Raw genomic sequence first — 24,752 nt, 5'->3', positions numbered from 1 at the left:
CTGCCAAGCTGTTAAGCAGGCACTTCTAACATTGCACAGGTTTAGATCAGGTTTCCCAGAGGCTGGCTAAATGAGGATGGTGAAATGAGATCTCAGAGGAGTAAGGAAGGGTATAGCATCTCCCCCAGGACATGGGAAGACTTGGGGATGGTCTTCACTGTAGAAACAAGCACTTTGCCTGACATGAACTTCTTAAACATCTCTATAAAATGGAAATAGGTAACTTCAGAAATATGGTAAGTTGGTGGCTAAAGGACCTAATTTTGTCCCATAAATATTCCTAGAAATTCATAGAAATATCAACCCATGTCCATCTTACAAACAGGAGAGGTTTGGAAACTTAGGGCCTAAATAAATGTTTCACTAAATTTCATCTGCCTCATTATCTCATTCCTCATTTGTTCAACAACCATTACTGAGCACTTCTTTATGCCATGCACAGTGAAACAGCAATTATTAGAGTCCAAGGCAACATTGGAACATTGAAGATGACAGGATGGTATGAACTTAAGAGGGATTTGGATATAAAATCAATAGGATTTTGTTGACTGATGGGATGTGTAAAGGCAGCATGGAGAGGCTGAGCAGCAGAAATAAGAGTCAAAACATGGAAGCTAGGATTATTCCTAAGTGTAACTGGGCATGGTGTGGCATCACTCACAGAGGAACAGAGCATAGGTGGAGGAAAGTTCAAAGGATGATTGTAGTATGGAGCTCAAAGAGTCAATGCTCAGGATTCCCAATGCCCTCTGAATCCTGGCTGTAATTCTATCACCATCAAGTTACTTTTGCAGCCCTTTGCACTTGCTAAATCCAATTTTACTCAAACACAGGCAGAATTGGGCTTCCAAAGCATAACCCCGGGTTTCTCTGTTAGAATAACAAGACATGAATGTAAAATAATTCTATCTGTGGAAGGAAGAGAGGAAAAACTCTGTTGGGGGCTTACTAGCAGTCAGGTATGCTATTGTCTACTTTCTTGTGTGATCCTCACACACCTGGAAGGAATACTTACCCCCACTTTACAGATAAGACTGAGACTCAGAAATTAAAATAATTTGGAAAAAAGTTAAATAAGGAATAGCAGGTACAGAGCCCAGACCAAACTCATGTTTCCTGATTCCTCCTGGGACAATATTCTTTCTCATGACCCATGCTGCTTTTCTGAGAAATAAAAAGACACATGAGCTCTGTGTTTTGATGGGCCAAATATGGAACTTCCTACTCACGACTTCAGCATACACCCCCAGATGCATAAGCCCCTTGAGTAAATGTAGGCATTGGTTGGTACAGGGTTAGTGAAACAACAAATGTTGTATCCCACTAGAGCCATTCAACAGGATTCCAATCCCTGAGACCCTCTCTCTCTCATTGGACCTTGCTTTAACCCTGAGCAGCTGGTGATCTTTTGAACCCAGCTTATACTGGACGGGTGGACAGGAGCCAACATCAATACATCACTAAGTTTGTGCAGGCTCAGAGCACAGGTGGGGAATTCAGGGAACTACCAGGGGAAGGACTATCACCCATTTCCACCAATATGACTCCACCCTACTGGGTATACTCATTTCTGCCTCATTATAGCAAGACTTCCCACCCCCAGCCTCTGAGCGCAGGAGGGAACTATCAAGCTGCAGCACTATGGCTCCAAGGGTCAGAAGAAATTGGTAAGAAGTCATAGTTGGCAAAAGCAGAGTTGCAGGCCTGGTATCTTGACTTCTGACCCAGACCCACCCACCCCCTCACCAATGCTCCCTTGCCTTTCTAAATCCTGTGCTAGAGGATGCTGGTGGGCTACCAAGAATCTATTCCCCCTTCTCCCACTCTGATTTTCCTCTGGGGAATCTGCCTCTCTGCTAGTTTTACCTATATACTCTGAAGGAAGGTATCTCCTGTTTTGCCCAGCCACAGTTGGGTCCAATGAGGTAAAGTAAGCTCAGGACTATGCAAGGGCCTGAAACTCCTGCTGTCATCCTGCTGCCAGGAGGGGAGGGTCCAGAGGGTAATGGGCAGATCCTGAGGATAAAGCTAACACAGCAGGAGACAAGAGCAGACAGAAAGATCCTGTCCTTGGTGACATTATCTGATCTTCTCAATTACATGAGCCAGTAAACCCTTTATTGTTTAAGTCCATGGTGCTTCTTTGTCATCTGCTCATCCTTCAATGCCCACCTTAATTTCTACTCCCCCATGAGCCTTCCCTAGCCAAACTTTCCAGCCCTTAGTATGTCTTACAGAAGAGTCTTTTCTGAACATGTTTTTCCTTATAATGTATAGTGTCACTGGAATAAGCCCATACTTTGAAGCAAACAGAATTTCAATTATGATTTATCTACTCACTAGCTGTGCAATCCTAGGCAAGGTGCTTAAAACATGAATCTCAGTTTCCTCATTTGTGAAATGGGATAAAGCTCTTTTTCCTCCCAAGAGAAATAAGTGAAAGAATGGAACAGCACCTCTATGTGGGTAGCAGAGTAGACTTCTTAGGGAAAGGGATCCCTGTGGTTAACTGCCAAGTATGACAAGAACTCTATATCCTACATATAGCAGACATTAAGTCAATATTTCTGAGCAAGCTGAGTGAATGAATGTGTCCCTCCCCCAGCTCCAGGTCAGAACCTGGGAATATTAGCTTAGCCAAGTCAACCCAGCTTGTAAAGCATCTGTCCACAATCCTCTTGGCTCCCAGCCAGGCTCCCAGACCTGGCAGTTGCAGGAATTCATCAGCATACCCAGAATCCCCCTCCCTGTCTCCAGCAACCACTCTAAAGGCAATTCAAACTCTAGCAGCCTGTGCTTTATGTAAACTGTGGCCAGTGACAAACACACTGAGCCAGGAGGAAGTGATTGGCAATAATAGAATATTTTAGTAGCTGGGAAAATAATAGAATATTTTATTAGGCAGGATGGGAAGGGAGACCATGCTCTTCCCATTTCAGTTTCAAATAGGGAGACAAAAAGTAAGAAAAACACCCTGTGGCTATAAAAGATCAGTCTAGCCTAAGGAATGGAGAAGGACCACCCAATTATGGGCTTTATCACCTCCTAAGGGCAAAATGTTCTACCAACCCTCCATGTATTACTCAGTCACTTGTGCTACTGTTTTCTACCCTTTGCTAGTTTTACCTCATGGGATTCTGAAAGAGCAACACCAGAGCATCTGTCTATTTTGCTCCTTGTTTGCAGTATCAGGTATGAAGTTGGTAGAAGAGAAGGCTAAAACAAATGCTTAAATTAAAAACTACAGTTACTCTTGTATTTCAGTTATCTGTAGGCCATGTCACTGCAGAACACAGAAGACCGACCTTTGAAGCTTTGTCACCTGCCATTTTTATCTCTAATGATGCTAATTTGCATTAGGTCTGTATTATAGGCTGCCCGGAGTTCTCTTGGAACCAGGTAGTTAATAAATGAGAAAGAGAGAGAGAGACAAATGGATGGATGGATGGATGGATGGATGGATAGGCAGGCAGGCTCTACATCTATATGTCCCTGTCCAATGATTCCATTTGAGGACATTCTACTATTCATCAAAACTCATATCTTCATAATTCACCCACCAATCAGCATTAACCTCTCTTACTACTCCATTTTGTTATTCGACAAAGCCAGTATATCAAACTGAGCTCACCCAAAAAAGTACACATGTTGGTACTAATATTCAATCAATATGCATGTATTGAGTATCCACCTGATCCATGCACTGAAATGAATAAGGCACAGTCCCTCATTCCCTCAAGCCCATCACTACCATCCTAATAATTATCTCCAGGGTTATGTTAGGATTTCTACCAAACTCCTGAGTAGTAGAACATCGACTTTCCCCATCGTAATTTCCTATTCCCTCATTCCTATCCCTTGCCTGGACATTCCCTCACCCCCAAGAAAGCCAACTCAGGTGCCTCTGGAAATTGGGAGGCTGCAGACAACATCTGGTGCACCAGGGGAATGTGTTTGTCTCAGCCCATCTCAAAATAGTATCTGACAAGCCTGAATCACACAAGTTCTGAAAAACTCACAAGAAATAACCTAAGAAATCTATAGCTGCCTCCTCCAATTTCACTCCCTGTCTGGCTGCTTATTGACTTCTGCAGCCTGTATTGACAACAGGCAACCCTGCTTCTGTCTGCCTGCTCCCATGCAGTGGTAAGTAAAGCAGCAAAAAAAAAAAAAAAAAAGGAAAATAGAGAAGATCACAGCTGTAACTCATGCCAGAGACCCTGTTCTGGAGCCAGGCACCAGTCTACAGGCAAAATTTCTAACAAAAATGAGAGATTTATTAGGGAGAAAATGCCTGAATCCCCTTCCCTTCCTTTTGTTCATCCCCCAAGGGCCACGTAGTTAATTTGGCTTCTTCAAACCTCTGCTCCACATTTAAGCTTCCAAATACCACTTTTGTACCAATAACATTTGTCCAATGTAAGGGAATGGGGTATAGCCCACCCCCACCACAGCTCACATACCTTTTTTTTTTTAAAGGTGACCTGAAAGACTTACCTGCCAAGCTCGAATTAATTTCACTGCAGAAATGGAAATGCAGGGTGCATGCCTCTGGGAAAGCACAACCTCAGGGTGCAGAAACAGCGAAGAGAGGGACCACCACATTCCCTAAGCCCTCCAGTCCTGTGTTTCTCCCGGAGCAATTGATAATCTCACTAACACCTACAAGAGTGTGCAGGAAGCTGCCTTCCTAACACCGCCCTCGGTGTTCGTGATTTTGCAACTCTCTCACCCTTCAAATCTTAGCGCAGCACTGGCAATTAGAAACCTGCACACATCTGGGGCCTGGGATGGGTGTTTTGTGCATACATTGGGAGCTTCAGCCAGCAAAGGGGACTCTCAGCAGCCTCATCCTCTCTCAGGGGATTTATTTGAATCTGCAGATTGTGTCATGCCAAACCTATCTCCTTGCTCAGTGTGAATCACTGACTCAGGAAGTCACATGGACCCAAGATTCCCAGAATGAGAGCTCTGTTCTGGGAAATACCGGGGGTATCTACTCTCCTATTAGCCACAACCTTTAAATAACTACTTTGATCAGAATGCATGACTAGAGAGGACATTATGAAGCTAAGTTGCTATTGCAGGGAGCAGAAAAGAAGTTAGAGCAAAAGCCAGCATTCTTTCTACAGCAAACAGTTCCCTGGGGCCCCTTCTTCATATTGGCTGGTTCACAGTTTCAAGGCAGCGGCAAACATTTGGAATACTCTGGAGTAAATGCAGGGGTCTTGAAATCCCCTTGTTTCAGACCTATGACATAGCTATCCTAAATCCCTAACCTAATTCCAGGGTTAGCTGAGCCACCCAAGGATATTTTGGATCGAATCTGTCATTTCTCTGCTCCTACTTTAGACAAGAAGCAGAAGTTAGGAGGTAGGATGCTATATATGGATTTGCCATCTTGTGATGCTAACAAATACAGACTCAGTTATTACCCAAACCTCTCGCAGGGAAAAAGCATCATTTTTATTACTTGTTACTAATAGTGTTAACAACAATATTAATAATAGAAGCAGTTAGCCTTTATTATGTTGCAAATACCGTTCATATAATTTTTCATGCATTATCACATTCAATATCCCAACAATTTTATGAATTGTGTGTGACTGGTATTCTCTGCATTTTAGAAATGAGGATACCTGGTATTGGAGATGCTAAGTAATCTTCCCATGGTCATATGATGAAAGGTAGCTGCAGGACTGAAATCCAAACCCATCTAACTTCAGAACAGGTGATTTTAATTGCTCTGTTCTACCACATTGAGTAGACACTCAGAATGAATGCTAAATCATTTATATCTTTCATATTTGAAATCTGTAACCATATATGTATAACTCACCTTCAAGATACTCTTATGCTATACAAAAAGGGTTTGTTAAAAAATATCACATGCTCATGATCTCCCAAAGAACAATCAAGTTTCTTAAAAGAGGAAACTGCTTTTAAGCACTTTGCACAGTACCTACTTGCTTATAATTCATGTAAATATAAGCCTCCAAAGAATTATTATATATTCAATAAAACAGACCCACAAATCCACTTAATAAATCATTGTTCTGATACTGAATGTTCTTTAATGTGATTTTGCTAAAATTCTAAGTAATCACTTATTCTGACTTTTCACTAACCTAGACTTTTCTTGTTAACAAATAATAAAAGTATGCTGATAGACCTTTTCTTCATAGATGTTAGCTTATTTATACTCATAATATCCTCAGGGCACATAGAAAGTACCATTTCTCTCATCTTATCAATATTTAGAAGACCGTGCATAGACCCTATGCAGTGGTGCATGGTACACAATGTGTGATGTATAATAAACTACATGGTTCACAACAGTTAATCATCCATTCAGTGATTCATCACTCACTATGTTCAGTCAGATTGAAACACCATTTTAAAGAGTACAATAATTCACTCTTTAAAGTCGTGTGACTTTGGAATCCAGCAAACCTGGGATCAAATCCAGGTTCTGCAATTTACTAGTTTGATCTGTTCCAGGCATTAAAAATTACCAAAACCAGTTACTTACAAACTAATGATTATGTTCCTCTGTCAGGTATTGCCTTTTAGACTGTGCTGGTTATTTTAGCAGATTATATCAAGGAGTGAAGTGTGAGTTATTTATTTAACCCTCATGCGGGCTTCATACAAGTTAGAAAGTGGTCTGTTGCCAGACACTGGCTATTTGTGCAAGTAAAGACATAAACATCTCTCTTTGATTAGAAAAATTTGAGGGAGGGTTCAATGGGGAGAGTATCTCCACTTTGAAGATAGAGACCAACATTTACATATTAAATCCATAATTTAGGAAATTATGAGGTTTAATTAAATAATGCATGTAAGGCATCATGCATTGTCCAGGGGAAGAATAGGTGAAATGCCTTCAAGACCCTTCATTAGCTCATTGGAATCCAAGCCCTTTGAGGATTCTTAGGTCCATGTACTTTTGTAGTACCTTTTCTGGTGTCCGTAATTCCCGTGAAACAAACTAAATACTTGAGGGTTAATAGACTGACAGTTAAGCAACATTTCTATAAAAGATTCCCATAAAGCTCAAGAAGGGAAACTGTTGCCTGTTGGAAGTGGGGAGTGGGAAAGGGACTGTTAAGTCATAAAAACAGAACCAGTAAAAACACCATCAGATAAAGGAAGACAAGACAACTCAGACTTTCTTTAGAGGTCGCTGAAATTTTCAAACTTAATGTTTCTGCCTTTTACCTATTGCATTAGGAATGGAATGGATGGCCAGCGGGGGGGGGGGGGGGGGGGGGGCGGTAACTACTACTTCCTGGCTCCAAGGTCAACTCATAAAGGGAGACTGCTATATTTTTCCTATTTCTGAGATATATTCTCTTAAAGGAAAAAAAACATTTTTTTCTACAATGGCTGCATCATCCTCTTTCAATATTCCTACTAGAACAAAGTAAAATGTTTTGCAGTTATTTCTCTGCAAATACTCAAATTTGAGAGAAAAGGAAAATAATGAAACTCGAAATAGCCAATTATTTATTTTATTTTCTGTCCCTTATGCCTTAAAAGTAAATAACAGTGAATAAAGTATAGATGAAAGGTCCCAGAAAATTGCCCCTAGTTTTAATAATTCTAGTTTCCCTCTGAAACTATTAGCATCTTGAGGGAAGGGCCTTCATTCAGCTTTGCATTTTTCCAGAAAACTTGTTCTACTGTTCCACAAACAGGGCAATTCAATGGCTAGAGGTAACACTGACACAAGCAATTGAAGACCATGACAGTGCTGTGGACTTTCCAAGAATCCAGTCAGACTAGGGGATGGCTATGGTGATAGCAAATACAAATTATTGTCAAAAAAAGCCAATGCATAGCCAATTTTTAACGCCTAGCTAAGCATGGGTTCATAGGGCAGCAGTTAAAAGTTTGATAAAACTGGGCGCCTGGGTGGCTCAGTTGGTTAAGCGACTGCCTTCGGCTCAGGTCATGATCCTGGAGTCCCTGGATCGAATCCCACATCGGGCTCCCTGCTCCACGAGGAGCCTGCTTCTCCCTCTAACCCTCCCCCCTCTCATGTACTCTCTCTCTCTCTCATTCTCGCTCTCTCAAATAAATAAATAAATCTTTTAAAAAAAAAAAAGTTTGATAAAAGTATGATAGGACTGAGTGGTCAGAGCAGTTGGAGCCTGGTACTAAAATAAATGAAAATAGAAGATTCAAGGCCGCTAGAAATAGTAAGACAGAGATGGAAAATTCTTTTCCACTCAGCCAGAAAACATTAGGGAGAGTCCAGTACCTTTGGACAGCTCCCTGGGAGTCATTCTGGGTCCTTAAAGTCTGTCTATAATTAACCATCAAATGATCCATCAGTTATCATACATTTGTCACGTTTTTGGTATTTTCAAGACAAATGCACAAACTTCCACCTCAGGGAAATAGGCATACCTGTTCCTATTCCTTCTATTAAGTATGACTAAAAACCCTAGACATTATATATAAAATAAACATAGAAAGACTCTGACAGGTGGAGAGAAGGTAGGCTGCCTAGGGACCTTGGGACCTAAAGAACAACACAGTAGTAAATTCCCTGAGTTTTCTTTTTTATCTCATATATCTCAGACAGATGCTGGAGAAACTGGACATGGAAAAACCATGGGGTGCAAATGAAAAAAAGACCCAACAAAAGCCTATTATCTCTAGCCAGAGAATCAGGACAGGTCTAGGAAGGCAGAAAACTTTTACAAAGTAATCACTGTACTCCAGCCAAACACCACAGAAAAAAAGTGTTGTCTCACCCCTACCCAGACCAGCAAAGATCAAGTGGGAAACCTAAATTTCCATCTTTGCCAAGATGTATTGAGGCATCTTAACTTTCTCACCTGTGTGGTGTGCAGGTCAAGTGGGAGTAATGACTTTCATCTCTGCCAAGCAATAACAAAACCCCCCACGTGCAGGGTGTCAATTGAGAACACATGTGAAGCCTGGATTTTTTTTACTCCCACCTGGCATTAACAAGGCACCACTCTCCATCCCTTCTGGGTTTGTATCAGAGGAAGACTTTTACAACCCACTGGAGGTAATGAAGCAACACCGCCACCACCATCATGGTATTTGTGGAGGCCACTTGGGGAGCAGTAACAAGGCATCCCTACCACTCCCAGTAGGGAGGTATCAGTGGAGACCTAGCTAGGTCTCCAAACTCTGCACAGGAATAACAAGCTCCATCCTCAGGAATTAATGTCAAATAGGGAACTTACATTTCTACCAGGACCAGGCAGTAAGGAGTAGCTCCCCCCCCCCCTTTCCCTGACAGCAATGTCAGCCAAATCCAGGTAAAACAGGAAGTTTGAATAAGACCTAGAGTCTCATACTAACCAAAATGTTCAGATTTCAACTAAAGATCGCAAGTCATAGCAAGAACCAAGATGATCTCAAACTGAATGAAAAGAGACAATCAATAGGTGCCAACAGTAAGAGAACAGGGGTGTTAGAATGATCTGACAAAGATTTTAAAATGGCCATCATAAAAGTGTTTTAATGGGCAATAATGAACATACTTGAAACAAATGAAGCAATAGTCTCAGCAAAGAAATAGAAGTATCAGCAAATGGATAGTATATATAAGAATAAAATGAAAAAAAGAACAAAATGGATATTTTAGCACTGAAAAACACAATAACCAAGGTGAAAAACTCAGTGGATGGGCACAACAGCAGAATAAAGGACACAGAGGGGAAAATTTGGTGAATTGGAAGATAGAACAGGAGAAATTACCTAATCTGAACAACAAAGAGAAAAGACACAGGAAAAAAAATAAACAGAGCCACAAGGACCTGTGGACTATAACAAAAGATTTAATATTTATGCCACTGAAATCTCAGAAAGAGAGAAGAAAGGAGGCATGGCTAAAAAAGTACTCAAAAAAATAATGACTTAAAACTTCCCACACTGGTAAGAGGTATCAACCTTCTGATTCAAGAAGATAACTAAACTGCAAGCAGATTAAATTAAAAAAATCCATACCATGACATATGCAACAGACTGAATTGTGTCCCCCCAAATTCCTATGTTGAAGTCTCAACCCCCAATATGACTGTATTTAGAGATAAGGCTTTTAGGAGGTAACTAAGATTAAATGAGGTCATAATTCCATAGGATTAGTGGCCTTATAAGAAGAGGAAGAGAGAGAGACCTCTCTCCCTGTATCTGCCATCTGAGTACACAGCAAGAAGGTGGCCATCTGCAAGCTAGGAAGAGAGCTCTTACCAGAACCCAACCATCCTGACATCTTAATCTCAGACTTCCAGCCTCCAGAGCCATGAGAAAATTAGTTTCTGTTGTTTAAGCCACCCAGTCTATGGTGTTTTGTTATGGCAGCCCACGCTAAGACATCATAGCTAAAATTCCAAAATTAAAGAAAGAAAAAGAAGAACAACAGCACCTTACCAATAATGGAAAAATCACTTAAAGGCCAGTGGATTTCTCATCAGAAACCACAGAGGCCAGAGGAAGTGGAACAACATTTTTCAAATGCTGAAAGAAAACAACTGTCAACCTAGAATCTTTTTTTCAAGATTTTATTTTTAAGTAACCTCTACACCCAACATGGGGCTCAAACTCACAACCCTGAGATCAAGAGTCACATTCTCTACCAACTGAGCCAGCCAGATGCCCCAACCTGGAATCTTTAATGAATATGTCCTTCAGAAATTAGGGAAAGTCAGGATTTTCAGGTGAAAGAAAACTGAAAGAATTTGTTGCCATCTCACCTACCTTAAAATAATGGCTCATGGAATTCTCTAAACAGAGGAAATGATAAAAGAAGAATCTTTAAAAATCAGGAAGGAAGGGACAACATGATAGGCAAAAATAAGGGTAAAGTAGACTTTTCATCTACTTGTGATTCTTCCAAATTATGTCTGACAATTGAAATAAAAATTACAACACTGATGTGGTTCTAAATGCATGTAGATAAGATATTTAATGTTATAAGTGGGGGAGGGGTAAAGGGCTATAAAGGGAAGTTTATATGAGGTATCTACATTTAACACAAACTGCTAAAATGATGACACCAGTAGACTATGATTTCATTTATGTGTGTGTATAATACCTAGAGTAACTGTTAAAAATAACTTTATGAAGAAATGCACTCAAAACACTAGATAAAACAAAATACTAAGTCTAAAAAAATGTTCAAATACCAACAGAAAGTCAGGAAAAAGAGAAATGAAAAACAGAAAGAACAGAAAGAATAAAATAAAATGGTAAGCCCAAGCCCTAACATATAAATAATGATATTAAATGTATAAGGTCTAAATATACAAACTAAAAGACAAAAAATGGCAGGATAGATTAAAAATATGACCCAACTAAATGCTGTCTACAGGAAATTCACTTTCAACAAAATGATATAGACAGGCTTAAAGTAAAATGATGGAAAAACACATCATGCAAATATTAATCAAAAGAAAGCAGCAGTGGCTTTAAAATACCAAATAAATTAGTCTTCAGAGCAAAAAAATTACCACACACCAAGATAATTGTATAATGAAAAATGGATCAATCCCCAAGACACAATCCTAAGTGTGAATGCACCAAACAACAGAGCTACAAAATATGTGAAGCAAAAACTACTAAAAATGAAAGAGGAAATAGATCAACCCAATTATACATTCTTCTCTCAACAATGGATAGAACAAATAGTTAGAAAATCACTAGGTTGGGCGCCTGGGTGGCTCAGTCGTTAAGCGTCTGCATTCGGCTCAGGTCATGATTCCAGGGTCCTGGGATTGAGTCCCACATGGGGCTCCCTGCTCGGCAGGAAGCCTGCTTCTCCCTCTCCTACTCCCCCTGCTTGTGTTCCTGCTCTCGCTCTCTCTCTGTCAAATAAAGAAATAAAATCTTTAAAAAAAAAGAAAAAGAAAAAAGAAAATCACTAGGTTATAGAATTCAACAACACCATCAATCAATCATATCTAACTGACATTTATAGAACACTCCACCCAACAAAAAAGAACACACATTATTTTCAAGTATCCATGAAATATATACCAAAATAGTCCACATCCTGGGTCATAAAACAAACCTCAACAAAATTAAAAGGATTGAAATCATAGAGTGCATTCACCAACCAAAATGGAATCTAACAGAAAAATAACAGGAAATACTCCAAACAGTTGTAAACTAAACACACTTCTAAATAATACTTAAGTCAAAAAAGAATTTTAAGAAAATCAAATAATACCTTAAACTGAAGGAAAATAAAAATACAACATATCAAAATTTGTGGCAGAGCTAAAGCAGTGCCGAGAGGGAAATGCATAACACTAACTGCTTATATTTTAAAAAAGAAAAAGAAAGAAAAAGGAAAAGAAGAAAAGTCTCAAATCAATCGTCTAAGTTCACATCTCAAGAACCTAGAAAAAAGAACAAAATAAGTTCAAAGCAAGGAGAAGAAAGAAGAAAGACAAGAGTAACAACTAATAAATGAAACAGAAAAATAATGTAAAAAATCAATGAAACAAAGAGATGGTTCCTTGAAAGGATCAATAAAATTGAAAAAACTTCTTGCCAAGACTGAGAGAAAGAAAAAGAGAGAAGACACAACTATCAATCAGGAATGAAACAAGATATCTCTATAGAGATATCTTACGGACTTCAAATAATAAAGGAATACTGAAAACAATTCTATATACATAAATTTGGTAACTTAAATGAAATGAACCAAGTCCTCCCAAAACACTATCACAAATCACCCAGTTTAAATAGATAATTTGAATAGTCACTTAACTACTAAGGAAAATGAATCAATAATTAAAATACTCCCCAAAATGAAACCTCCAGCCTCAGATGGTTGAACTAGAGAATTCTACCAAAAACTTAAAGAATTAACACTAATTCTATAGAATACCTTCCTGAAACAGAAGAAGGAAGGAACACTCCAATTAATTTTATGAAGCTAGCATTATTCTAATACCAAAATGAGATGAAGGTAGTACAAAACAAACAAACAAACAAACTACAGATCAATATCCTTCATGAATATAGACACAAAAATCCTTAACAAAATATTAGCAAATAGAATTTAGTCTTATATGCAAAGACCTATACACCATGACCAACTAGGGTTTATTCCAAGGAGGCAAGATTGGTTCAATAGTCAAAAAATGTATCAGTATAATCCACCATGTTCCCAGGCTAACAAAGAAAAGCCACACAATCCTATCAACTAATGCAGAAAAAGTATTTGACAAAATTTAACACTATTTTATGATTTTTTTAAAACTCTCAGAAAAATTAGAAAAAAAAATTCCTTCTCTTGATAGAGAATATCTACAAAAACCCTACAGCTAACAATAGTAGATGACTGAAGGCTTTCCCCTTAAGACCAAGAACAAGGAAAGGATGTTCTTATTTAACATGGTATTGAAAATTCTTGCCAGTATAAAATAAGGCAAGAAAAAAAGAAAATGCATACAGAATTGAAGGAAGAAATAAAACTATCCTAATTGCAGATGACTTTTCTATATAGAAAATCCTAAAGAATACAAACACACACACACACACACCTAAAACTAATATGTGAGTTCATGCAAGATAAACATACAAAAATCTATTGTATTTCTATAGATTAACAATAAACATGTGGACACCAAAATTAAAAAGATAATACCATTATACAATGGAGGGAAGACATTCTTTTCAATAAATGGTGCTGAGAAAATGGGACATTTACATGTAAAAAAATGAGACTGGACCACTTTCTAAACCTATACACAAAAATAAACTCAAAAAAGGGCGCCTGGGTGGCTCAGTTGGTTAAGCGACTGCCTTCGGCTCAGGTCATGATCCTGGAGTCCCTGGATCGAGTCCCGCATCGGGCTCCCTGCTCAGCGAGGAGCCTGCTTCTCCCTCTGACCCTCTCCCCTCTCATGTGCTCGCTCTCTCTCATTCTCTCTGTCTCAAATAAATAAATAAAATCTTTAAAAAAAAAAAAATAAATAAACTCAAAATGGATTAAAGACCTAAATGCAAGACCTGAAACCATAAAAATCCTAGAAGAGAGCACAGGCAGTAATTTTTCTGACATTGGCTGTAGCAACATTTTTCTAGATATGTCTCCTCAGGCAAGGGAAACAAGAGCAAAAATAAACTATTGGGACTACATCAAAATAAAAGCTTTTGCACAGTGAAGGAAACCATCAACAAAATGGAGAGACAACCTACCAAAGAGGAGAACATATTTGCAAATGTTATATCCAGGAAAGGATTAATATCCAAAATATATAAAGAACTTATTCAACTCAACACCAAAACGACAAATAGTCTGATTAACAAGTGGGCAGAGGACCTGAATAGACATTTCTCCAATGAAGACATACAGACTGCAAACAGATACATGAAAAGTTGCTCAACATCACTCATCATCAGGGAAATGCAAATCAAAACTACAATGAGATATTACCTTATATCAGTTAGAATAGGTAAAATCAAAATGACAAGAAATAGCAAGTGTTGGCAAGGATTTGGAGAAAAAGAAACTGTTGGTGGGAATGTAAATCAGTATAGCCAATATGGAAAACAGTATGTAGGTTCCCAAAAAAATTAAAAATAGAAATACCATGTGATCCAATAATTCCACTACTGGGTATTTACCCAAAGAAAATGAAAACATTAATTCAAAAAGATACTATGCACTCCTAAGTTTATTGCAGCACTATTTACAATAACCAAGATACAGGAGCAACCTAAATGTTCATCAATTGACAATGGTTAAGAAAGTTGTGGTGTGTGTGTGTGTGTAAACAATGGAATATTATGTAGCCATTTATAGAGGATGAGACTGTGCCATTTGAGACAACATGGATGGACCTACAGGGTATTATGCTAAGTGAAATAAGTCAGATTGAGAAAGACAAATGCCATGATTCCACTCATAAGTGGAATTAAAGAAAAATGAATAAACATAAAAATCAGAATCAGACTTATAAATCTAGAGAACAAATTAATGGTTGCCAGAAGGGAGGAGGAGGAGGGTTGGGCAAAATGGGTGAAGGGGAGAGAAAGAGAATAGGCCTCCAGTTATGGAATGAATAAGTCTTGGGAATGAAAGGGACAGCATAATAAATACAGTCAGTAATACTGTAATAGCAATATAATGGGACAGATGATAGCTACACTTGTAGTGAACATAGAATAATGTATAAATTTGTCAAATTACTAAGTCATACACCAGAATCTAATATAACATTGTATGCCAACTATTCTCAAATGAAAAAGTAGGCAAGAGTTTCTTTCCAAGAAGAAAAAAGATAACACCATTCACAATTGCTCAAAAAAATAAGTACTTAGATATGAATCTAATAGGACTTGAATACTAAAAGCTACTCAATGCTGATGAAAAAATCAAACAAGTTCTTAATAGACATATTATGTTTGTGCATTGGAAAACCTGACATGGTAAAGATTTTAATTCTCCTCAATTGATATACAGATTTAATATGACTTCTGTCCAAATCCCAGCAAGATTTTTTGTAGATATAACCAAGATTATTTTAAAGTTTATACGGAAATGAAAAGTAACTAGAATAGCTAAAAGAATATTGAAAAAAAAGTGAAGTGGGAGGAATTAGCCTACCCAATTTCAAAACTTACATAGCTACTATAATCAAGACTGTATGGTATTGGTGGAAGGACAGACATATAGACCAATGGAACAGAATAGAGAACCCATAAATAGACCTACACAAATATGTTCAACTGATTTTTGACCAAGATGCAAAAGCAATTCAAAGGAGGAAAAATAGTCTTTTCAACAAATGGAACTAAAACAATTATACATCCATATGTTCAGGCAAAAACTGAACCTTGACTTACGTCTCATACTTTATATAAAACATCTCAAAATGGATTATGGACTTAAAAGTATAATGTAAAAATATGACAGTTTTTAGAAAAAAGCATAAGAGAAAATCTTCAGAATATAGGGCTCTGCAAAGAGTTCTTAGACTTGACACCAAAAGCACAATTCATAAAAGGAAAACTTAATAAATTAGTCTTCATCAAAATTATAAATTCTTACTCTGTGAAAGACCATGGATAGAGGATGAAAAGACAAACTAGAGGGGGAGAAAATATTTGCAAACTATATATCTAATGAAAAACTAGTGTCTAAAATATGTAAAGAAATCTCAAAACTCAACAGTAAAAAAAAAATCCATTTGGAAGACAGACTAAAGATCTGAAGAGATATTTCATCAAAGAGGATACACAGATAATTAAGCATTTGAAAAGATGTTCAACACCATTAGCGATTAGGGAAATGCAAATTAAAACCACAATGAGCTACTACTACACACCCATCAGAATGGCTAAATTAAAAAATAGTGACAACATCATGCTGACAAGGATGTAAAGAAAGTGGATCATACATACATTGCTAGTGGAGATGTAAAACCACAGAGCAGCTCTGGAAAACACTTTGGCTCTTTTATAAAAACCTAAATATGCAACTACCTAGCAATTGTGCTACTGAGTGTTATTCCAGCAAAATGAAAATGTATGTTCACATAAAAGTCTGTACACAAATATTTATAGCAGCTTTTTTCATAATAGATCTGGAAACAATCCAGATATCCTTCAATAGGTGAATGGTTAAACAAACTGTGGTATATATTTTGCTGAGTGGATAAAGCTAATCCCAAAAGTTACATGATATATTATTCCATTTAGCATTCTTGAAATGGCAATATAATATAAATGGAGAAGAGATTAGTTCTCCATTAGAGATTAGTTGCCAGAGTTTAAGGAGTGGGGGAGGTATGGGGGAAGTGGGTTTGACTATGAAAGGGTAACCTGAAGGATTCCTTTGGTGATGGAAATATTCTGTGATTTGACTAATATCAATGTCAACATCCTGGCTGTGATATTGTATAAGTTTTGCAAGATGTTACCATAGGGAAAACTTTGCAAAGGATACTCAGGATCTCTCTGTATTATTGCCTACAACTGCATGGGAATATACAATTATCTCAAAATAAAAAGTTTATTTTTTAAAAAGTGAGATGGGGGTCAGAATGGCTAAAATTAACAAGTCAGGAAATGACAGATGTTGGCAGGGATGCAGAGAAAGGGGAACCCTCATACACTGTTGGTGGGAATGCAAGTTGGTGCAGCCACTCTGGAAAACAGTATGGAGGTTCCTCAAAAAGTTGAAAATAGAGCTACCATATGATCCAGCAATTGCACTACTGGGTATTTACCCCAAAGATACAAAAGTAGGGATCCGAAAGTGTACGTGCACCCCAATGTTTATAGTAGCAATGTCCACAATAGCCAAACTGTGGAAAGAGCCAAGATGTCCATCGACAGATGAATGGATAAAGAAGATGTGGTATATATATACAATGGAATATTATGCAGCCATCAAAAGGAATGAGATCTTGCCATTTGCAACGACGTGGATGGAACTGGAGGGTATTATGCTGAGCGAAATAAGTCAAACAGAGAAAGACATGTATCATATGACCTCACTGATATGAGGAATTCTTAATCTCAGGAAACAAACTGAGGGTTGCTGGAGTGGGGGGTGGGGTGGGAGGGATGGGGTGACTGGGTGATAGACACTGGGGAGGGTATGTGCTCTGGTAAGTGCTGTGAATTGTGCAAGACTGTTGAATCTCAGATCTGTACCTCTGAAACAAATAATGCAATATATGTTAAGAAAAAAAAAGAAGAAGGTAGCAGGAGGGGAAGAATGAAGGGGGGGAAATCAGAGGGGTAGACGAACCATGAGAGATGATGGACTCTGAAAAACAAACTGAGGGTTCTAGAGGGGACGGGGGTGGGAGGATGGGTTAGCCTCATGATGGGTATTGAGGAAGGCATGTTCTGCATGGAGCACTGGGTGTTATGCACAAACAATGAATCATGGAACACTACATCTAAAACTAATGATGTAGGGGCGCCTGGGTGGCTCAGTCGTTAAGCGTCTGCCTTCGGCTCAGGTCATGATCCCAGGGTCCTGGGATCGAGTCCCACATCGGGCTCCTTGCTCGGCAGGAAGCCTGCTTCTCCCTCTCCCATTCCCCCTGCTTGTGTTCCTGCTCTCACTGTGTCTCTCTCTGTCAAATAAATAAATAAAATCTTAAAAAATAAAAAATAAAAAATAAATAAAACTAATGATGTAATGTATGGGGATTAACATAACAATAAAAAAATTTTTTTTTAAAGTGAGATGGGGGAGTTCACATTTATTCTCTGATTATTTTACTGGTTGGGTCTTTTCCCTGTAACTCTCTGGATGTAAAATAAGCTTTGTTCCTGTTTATAAGGCATAATCACTGAAGAATGGTCTTCTCTTCCCTAGTAGATTAGTAAAAAATCTAGGGTTCTGAGAAGCAGAACTGCTCTCTTCTGATTCATCACCATGGCTCTGGTTCTTAAAGATAATACTAATTGAATCTCCCTTCCTTCTACCCACTCTACAATACTCTAGGAATTATATTTTTTCAGTAAATAAAATTGTTTTAATATTCAGCCTCACTCCAAAAGTAAATCATCCCTCCCCTTTTTAGTTTAAAGCCTGGGGTATCATATTTAGCAAAATATTATTTTATCCTAGGGGTGCCTGGGTGGCTCAGTTGGTTAAGCAACTGACTTCAGCTCAGGTCATGATCTCAGGGTCCTGGGATGGAGCCCTACATCGGGCTCCCTGCTCAGCGAGGAGTCTGTTTGTCCCTCGCCCCTCCCCCTGCTCACTCTCTCTCTCAAATAAATAAATAAAATCTTTTAAAAAATATTCTTTTATCCCATGTGGTGCACTTTTGGTCTGGAGGAGATCATACACAAAATATACCCAACAAACTGTCAAAGAGATACTGGCATTAAACACTTATGCGACTTCTCTAGATTCAAGGTCTTGTGTAATTCACTAATGGAGATGACTGCCTTCTCCAGATTGATCCTTGTTTGTAAAATAACAAGACTACAAGAGATAATAATGATAGATAATCCAAAATAATACAAGAAACAGTGATGATGGTGATGACGATGACGATGATATAATAACAACAACTAATAATAGAGAACAGTTTCTGGGCACTTACCATGTGCAGAGCACCATGTTAAGTGATTTATATCATCTCATCAGATTAATCCTCACCACATTCCAAAATGGTAGATACTATTATCATCCTCATTTGACAGGCTTATTTAGACTTAGAGAGCTGAACTAACCTTCCCAAGGATATAGCCAGGACATGGAGTAGCATAGATTTAAATCTAGACCCTCTGACCCTAAAGCCCACAGTCTTAGCTACAACTCTAGGGTTTAAGCTTCTTTCAAGATCTAAGAATTCGATAACTCCATTTTGTCAGAGATATCATGGGATGGAATTTCTACACTGGGTAGGAGGTTAGTCTCTATGAGCTCTTATCAACTCTTAGGGTTTATGATCTCTGAGGAGTGTGCATGCATCACAATAATAGCCAATGGCAGAAGTAAGAGTACATGTATATCATTGAGTACAGATATCCAACCATGCCAAACCTCATAACTGTTAACATCCCCACAGTAGAGCCTGGATAGCTAAATCATGCCTAGTCTCTGCTGCATATCTAGACATATTTGTCATCCAGTGACTTTTTCTAAGACCAAATTTCTCTTGAAAGATTATCATCAAACCACATTTCTCATTAGTGGGTCTTTGCAACACTCTTGCTCTTATTGCTGTTCTATTGGTCTCTCGTTTCCTTTTTGTTTACATTCACTCCTTATTCCCTCTTTGCTTCCCCATCTCAATTTCTACGCTTCAGTAAAGGAGTTTTACATCCCTATTTAATCCTTGCACAGTTTAAAGAAATATCTTTAGGCTGGAGAAACCACACCCCATCTTTACATTCTGAGAAGATAAAAAATAATACTTAAAAAATTATTTTTAGGGGCGCCTGGGTGGCTCAGTTGGTTAAGCGACTGCCTTCGGCTCAGGTCGTGATCCTGGAGTCCCGGGATCGAGTCCCACATCGGGCTCCCTGCTCAGCGGGCGGTCTGCTTCTCCCTCTGACCCTCTTCCCTCTCGTGCTCTCTGTCTCCCATTCTCTGTCTCAAATAAATAAATAAAATCTTTTTTAAAAAATTATTTTTAGTTCTCAGTTCTTGTGCAAATATTTATTTCTGCATCAACCTGCACCAATATATTTTTTCTTTACATCACTCTGAGACTGTACCAGAAAATACATGTGACCTTTAAAACAACTTCATTTTTCTTTTTCACTTTTTTTCTCTTCTTCTGTGTCTGTGTGTGAAGGCACACACACACTTAAATGTGCATGTGCACACACAACTTTTTAGGTGCTTCCGTCAGCCTCTCATGGAACTCTGACCAGTTACAACAGTCCTTCATAGCATTCTGCTAAGTGCATAAAAGCCCATTCCAGACCACACAAAGAGAAGGTTGGCACTTCACACTGAGATAAGCCAGAGTTTCACAACTGTCAAAAAATAAACAACCAAACAGAGGCTTGTGTACTGTGTCCTTGGGGAGATACTGCTATTCAATTTTAAAAATCCACAGAGATCCCACTTTAATACTCATCAAGCACTCCATGAGCACATGGCCCACACAGGCCACAGAGAAAGGTCATGCAGGATCTTATTGATACACTCACACATTTGAAGAACTGACCCTTTTTTGAAGAAGTGAGCTTTGCTGACTTTAATGAGCTCATACCTCTTGTTCCTCCCATCAAAGCACCTCTGACTCTCCCACCATGGGCCCTCAGCTAATCCAGACATATAACCAACTTCTGCATGCCTGGGCAAATGGAGAGGGACAATGATGAGCTCATCAGAGCAGGTGATTATCTAAAATACTCACTTCACCAGCTATGGAATGATCTTTCAAGCAGTTGATTTACATGGCAGTGTTTATTTTGTTTAGATTACTATTGGATGTTGCTACCCCCTAAAGAAGTGTTCTGGGTTGTAGAGAGAAGTCAGATTGGGAAGAAATGCTCTGTCAATGTAGCAATACATATAGCTAATGAGAAGACTAATTGCAGACAAGAGAATGTTAGCTCTATCTTGACTTTGCCTTATTAAGGAAGGTAAAAGCAGAGATGCAATAAACTGGAGCAAAAAACTAAAGTCCTACTTGGAATCTGTGATATATCCTAAGAAGTAGGGTCCTATTACATTGGTTTCCTATCTACTTGTAGAATTCATATTCCAAATCTTCTAGACCAGAAGCCAGCAAACTTTCTGTAAAGGGCCAGACAGTAAATATTTTAGCTTTGTGTTTCGTACAATCTCTGTCATGACTATTGAACTCTGCCATTGTAGCATGGGATACAATAGACTATATGTACACAAATTAGTGGGGCTTGTTTAAATAAAGCTTTATTTATAAAAACAGATGGTGGACCACTTTAGGATAGTTTAAGAACCCTTGCTCTAGATGCTCATTGGTAAAGTCCCATGAGCACTTACTTTTTTAAAGAGTATGTATAAAAATAAAGAATAATGAAGGAGCATTTGCTCTGCTGGGTATTAGTCTTTAGCCTTTCCTGTGAAGCTATAAACAACTAAAACAGTATAAAACTGGCACAAGTGTTGCTGGAAGATTAACTGAGCACAGCAGAAAGTGTAGTATATACAAAAACTTGAAAAAATTTTAAAAACAAAATAAATAATTAGTTGAGTACTCTATGCCAAAAATAAATTTCAAAAGGTTAAAAAGTAAGTTAAAAAACAATGAGAAAATGCAAATAAATATTTATCTAACCTCTGAATGGGGAAAGTCTTTCTGAATACAGAAAAAGCAATTGGACAAACCATAAAAGGAAAAAAAAAATCATAGTTTTTGCTACAGAAAATAAATATTTTGCCCCTCAAAGAACATCATAAAATTAAGAAGTAAAATTGGAAGAAAAAAATATTTGCCACAAGTGTGTATTGACCTTACCAAGTGATAATAATATTAATCAACAAAAAGCCCATTAAAATAATAAGGGGAAAAACTTAAATCTTCAATAGAAAAATAATAGGTCTGTGACACAAACATTTCATAGAACAATAAAAAAAATGAGAAAAAGTTCAAGTCACTAATAATAAGAATTTCAAAGAAAATGTGCTCCTCAATATGATGAAGGTTTACTGAGGCAGGCATTGGCTCCCATCCTCTGCAGGTGAGTTAAGAGTGGAATTGACATAATCTCTCCGGAAGGCAGTGTTTCAATATGTACCAAGAACTTAACATTTTTATACCATTCAACTGCAATAATCTCACTGCAAGGACTTATGCCAAAAAGGCCAAAGATTTATGTGCCCAGATGCACATCATAGCATTATTTATATTTTAAAAAAAAGAAGTTGAATTTCTATGAAAAAATGACTAAAGTATGGTATATTAATGCTAAAGAATATTATTCAACCATTAAAATTATATTTTCTAAAAATCTAATGACTGGTGAGAAAAACATTAAGAAGTACATATAGCAAATTGCAGCAGGAGTTATTTCTGGGTTGAGAGGTTAGGGATCATTTTTACTTCTTTTACAATTCTCTATATTTTCTAAATGTTCTACACCAAAAGTCAGCAATTCGGTAAAGGATTAGACAGTAAATATTTTAGGCTTTGTGGGCCACATGATCTCTACCCCTATGACTCAATTCTGCCACTGTAGAGCAAAAGCAGCTAGAAACAAAAGCAATAGATTGGATCTTGTAAGTTCTTATCACAAGGAAAAAAATGGGAGTGCCTGGCTGGCTCAGTCAGTAGAGCATGCAACTCTTGATCTCAGAGCCAAATGTTGGATATTGAACTTACCTTAAAAAAAAAGAAAAAAATGTAACTATGTGTGGTGATGGAGATTAACTGGATTTATTGTGATGATCATCTTGCAAAATATACAAATATTGAATCATTACTTTGTACATGAGGCTGATACAATGTTACATCAATTATACCTCAATTTAAAAAAAAAAAGCAACCAGAAACAAGATGGAAACAAATAGGCATGTTTTGTGTTCCAATAAAACTTTATTTATAATAACAGGCAGAGGGCCAAATTTTGCCCTTTACTACTCTCTTATCAGAATTCTCCCTCTTCTCTCGCCCCCCAAATTTCAGGATCACTAGTACAATGTTGCTTACAAATAGGTTTCTCACTGTGACTAACACAGTGATTCACAACAGCACTGTGGGCTCTATTTCAATGCAGCTAGCATATACCTAATAAACCTAAGTGTAGTCAAAAGAACCCTACACTTGGGAGTCAGAAACCCAGAGTTTAAATCTTGGCTAACCACTTACTGGCTAGGTGATTTTAGGCACATTATTCAATGAGAGCTTCCATTTCTTCACCTGTAAAATAACAATTATTATATTTACCACACCTAGTCAATTATTCAATGAGGTCATATGTGAGGGTATCTGGTCCTGGGCTGACACTCATTGGAGATCAGTGGTATTTTCATTTGAAAGGTACTAGAATGAGCTTTGTTTGGGGAGTCAATTGTACTTTGATGAGGAAAGAGACTGTTGCAGACATCAACTGGAAAAGTCCTAGAAACCTTCTACTCTGCCCAAATTGTATAACTATCCACTGTCCTCAGAATGCAGCTCTGGCTATGATATCCGTATGTTGACTGCTTTTTACTCAAGAGGACAAATAATTTATATCTGCAACAAAATACCTAAGACTATATGATAAACATTAACACCATAGGAAAGTAGGTCGCAGCTGACAGGCACTCTTCACATCACTATTTGAGAGCCCTTATTGGGTCAGAGATTTTCTGAGAGAAGGGAGAATGGGAGCGATGTGGATAAAAGACGCAAAAGACTAGTCTGTCAAAGAATTTCTCAGAAACATGGTATTCATAACTGATCACCTTCATTCCCAGAAGAGAAGCCACTTTAGCCGTATCTTGGCCAGGAGCCCCCATCCCTGCAAGTGATTACACCGAACATGGAACCAAAGCTTTATAGTCCAGCAGGTACTTCCACAATTTGGATACTCTAACAGCCCTACGAGGAATGAAGCACAGGGATTATCAAGCCCCTTGTGGAACGGAGAAAAGATCCCAAGAGGCTAAATCACTTACTTAAGGTCACTTCAAGGTCATATGAGAACTTCTAGTTGAATGTTTTCCCTATTAGTTAATCAAGATAATCGTCTGCCCCATGACCTCACTCCTAGCATAATTTTAAAAGGAGTTCATGAAGCTAACCCCAATGGAAATCTCCTTCAGTATTAAGTTAGAAAGGACTTAAAGAAGAAAATGCCATTTTATTGACATTTATTATACCTAAAACACTGCATTGGTACTGGCAACTGGGGGTGAGCATAACAGAGAACCTCAAAAATAAGATACAGTATAATCTAGTCATCATGGCTAAGGGGTATAGCAAGCATAGTACTGTCCTTATTTTTTATTGTATTGTATTGTATTGTACTGTATTGTATTGTACTGTATTTAGTACTATCTTTAGAATCCAAAGTTCAGGATTCAAGATCCGGTGCCTCCATTTACTAGCTTTCTGTTGTTGGTCACTTATATATTCTAACCTGTAGTGTGTTCATCCATAAAGTGAGAATAACCATGTCTACGTTGCAGGTAAGTAAGGATCACAAAAGATAAGCACAAATGTGTTCTGTAAACAAAGGTAAGGCATTGTCATCCTAGGCAGAAACATGAGATCTGATATTAAACTAAAGGCCATGGAAAACCATAATGTGACTTCTAGTTCTCTGGATGAGATGCTATTGGCTATATTCTC

At 38.0% G+C, this 24,752-nt stretch overlaps 1 protein-coding gene across 23 annotated transcripts in view; it reads right to left on the bottom strand.

The window, feature by feature from the left end:
* The window catches only part of NRXN3 (neurexin 3), a 1,523,557-nt gene that overhangs the window by 1,299,664 nt on the left and 199,141 nt on the right, over positions 1-24,752 (bottom strand). The gene's annotated exons all lie outside the window — the stretch shown is intronic.

The sequence above is a fragment of the Halichoerus grypus genome, chromosome 8 (genome assembly GCF_964656455.1).
Source record: "Halichoerus grypus chromosome 8, mHalGry1.hap1.1, whole genome shotgun sequence".
NCBI classification, from domain to species: domain Eukaryota; kingdom Metazoa; phylum Chordata; class Mammalia; order Carnivora; family Phocidae; genus Halichoerus; species Halichoerus grypus.
This window is presented reverse-complemented; position numbering and strand designations above follow the sequence as displayed.